Source organism: Penaeus japonicus, unplaced genomic scaffold (assembly GCF_977035675.1).
Source record: "Penaeus japonicus unplaced genomic scaffold, GWHDUDI00000001_assembly GWHDUDI00000007, whole genome shotgun sequence".
NCBI lineage: Eukaryota > Metazoa > Arthropoda > Malacostraca > Decapoda > Penaeidae > Penaeus > Penaeus japonicus.
Window position 1 is genome coordinate 7,839,940 of NW_028234409.1, and position 2,500 is coordinate 7,842,439.

Sequence of the window (2,500 nt, forward strand, 5' to 3'; positions counted from 1 at the left end):
GAAACAAAGACTTAAAAAAATATACATCCAGTTCGGTGTAAAAAAAAAAAAAAAAAAAAAAAAGAAGACGGGAATTTAATTGAGTCTCAGCTTCGCAAAACCAATTATATACTTTTTTTTATTTTTTTTTTTTACTACGAGAGGCTCAGGTGCAATCAGCAAGAGAAAGTTTTTAGTGGTGTCTTACAAAGAGATTTTTTTGGGTGGGGTGGGGGGGGGGGGGGGGAAGTAGAGTTAGAGAGAAAGAGAGTGAGAGTGAGTGAGTGAGTGAGTGAGGGAGGGAGGGAGGGAGGGAGGGAGGGAGTAAGTGAGTGAGTGAGGGAGGGAGTGAGTGAGAAAGAGAGAGAGAGAGAGAGAGAGAGAGAGAGAGAGAGAGAGAGAGAGAGAGAGAGAGAGAGAGAGAGAGAGAGAGAGATAGAGTGAGTGAGTGGGAGTGAGAGAAAGAGTGAGAGAGAGAGAGAGAGTGAGTGAGTGAGTTAGTGATTGAGTGAGTGAGTGAGTTAGTGATTGAGTGAGTGAGAGAGGGAGTGTGTGTGTGTGTGTGCGAGAGAGAGAGAGAGAGAGAGAGAGAGAGAGAGAGAGAGAGAGAGAGAGAGAGAGAGAGAGAGAGAGAGAGAGAGAGACGAGAGAGAGAGAGAGAGAGACGAGAGAGAGAGAGAGAGTGAGTGAGTGAGTTAATGATTGAGTGAGTGAGAGAGAGAGAGTGAGAGAGAGAGAGAGTGAGAGAGAGAGAGAAGGAGAGAGAGAGAGAGTGAGTGAGTGAGAGAGGAGAGAGCGAGAGAGAGAGAGAGAGAGGGAGAGAGAGAGAAAAGAGAGAGAGAGAGAGAGAGAGAGAGAGAGAGAGAGAGAGAGAGAGAGAGAGAGAGAGAGAGAGAGAGAGAGAGAGAGAGTGAGAGAAAGAGTGAGAGTTTGAATGAGTAAGTGAATAAGTGAGTGAGTGAGTGAGTGAGTGAGTGAGTGAGTGAGTGAGTGAGAGAGTGAGAGAGAGAGAAAGAGAGAGAGAGAGAGAGAGAGAAGAGAGAAAGAAAGAGAGAGAGAGAGAGAGAGAGAGAGAGAGAGAGAGAGAGAGAGAAGGAGAGAGAGAGAGAGTAAGAGAGAGAGAGAGAGAGAGTGAGTGAGAGAGAGAAAGAGAGTGAGAAAGAGTGAGAGAGAGAGAAAGATAGATAGATAGATAGATAGATAAACAGAGAGAGAGACAGAGAAAGAGAGAGAGAGAGAGAGAGAGAGATGAAAGTTTTTTGTTGAGAGAGAAGAGAGAGAGAGAGTTGTGTGTTGTGTAGTTAGTGAGTGAGTTGATGAGGTGAGTGGTGAGTTTTGATTTGAGTGAGTGAGTGAGTGAAGGAGAGATATAAAAGAAGAAGAGAGAAGAGAGAGAAGAGATAGAGAGAGCGAGAAGAGAAGTGAGAGAGAGAGTGAGTGAAGAGAGTTAGTAGAGAGAGAGAGAAGAGAAGAAGAGAGAGAGAGAGAGAGAGAGAGTTGAGTGAGATATAAGTTTGAGTGAGCTAGTGAGTGAGTGAGTTGAGTGATTGAGTGAGTGAGATAGAGAGAAGAGAGAGAGAAGAAGAGAGAGAGAGAGAAGAGAAGAGAGATGAGAGTGGAGTGGAGTGAGTGAGTTAGTGAAGAAGATAAAGAGAGAGAGAGAGAGAGAGAGAGAGAGAGTGAGTGAGTGAGGGAGTGATTGATTGAGTGAGTGAGTAGTGGAGTGATTGAAGTGGGTGAGAGATTTGAGAGAGAGAGAGAGAGAGAGAGATGAGAGATGAGAGAGAGAGAGAGAGTAGAGAGAGAGAGAGAAGAGATAGTTAGAGATTATATAGAGGAGAGAAGAGATAGAGAGAGTTAGAGAGAGAGATGGAGAGAGTTAGATATGTTAGAGAGAGAGTGATAGGGAAGAGATGAGAGAGAGGGAGGTATACAGATAAGATGGTCGAGAGAGAGAGAGAGAGATAGAGAATAGAGAGAGAGAAGAGTTAGAGAGAGATTAGAAAAGGTAGTTGAGAGAGAGAGAAATAGGAAGAGCGAGAGGAAGAAGAGAAGATGAGATAAGATGAGAGGAGAGAGAGAAGATAAAGAGGATAGAGAGAGAGAAGAGAGAGATAGAAGAGAGAAAAAAAAGAGAGGGAGAGAGAAGTGATAGAAAGAGAAGAAGAGAGAGAGAGAGAGAGTGAGATAGTAGGAATAAGATAGATGGAGAGATAGAGAATGATATAGAGAGTTGAAGAGAGAGAGAGAGAGAGAGTGATTGAGTGAGTGAATAGAGAGAGATAGAATAGAGAGAGAGAGAGATAGAATAGAGAAGCGAGAAGAGAGATAGAGAGAGAAGATATATAATAGAGAGAGAAGAGAGATAGATAATGAGATTGAGAGAGAGAGAGAATGAGATAGATAGGTGTATAGGTAAATAGACAGATAGATAAGTAAATAGGAAGGTAGATAGATAGATAGATAGATTGTTACATATATACATCTATACATGCATACATATAACACACACACACACACA

General features: G+C 42.7%; 1 protein-coding gene across 4 annotated transcripts in view; it reads left to right on the plus strand.

Moving 5' to 3' along the window:
* Window positions 1–2,500, plus strand: part of LOC122252628 (zwei Ig domain protein zig-8) — a 49,584-nt gene that overhangs the window by 29,851 nt on the left and 17,233 nt on the right. The gene's annotated exons all lie outside the window — the stretch shown is intronic.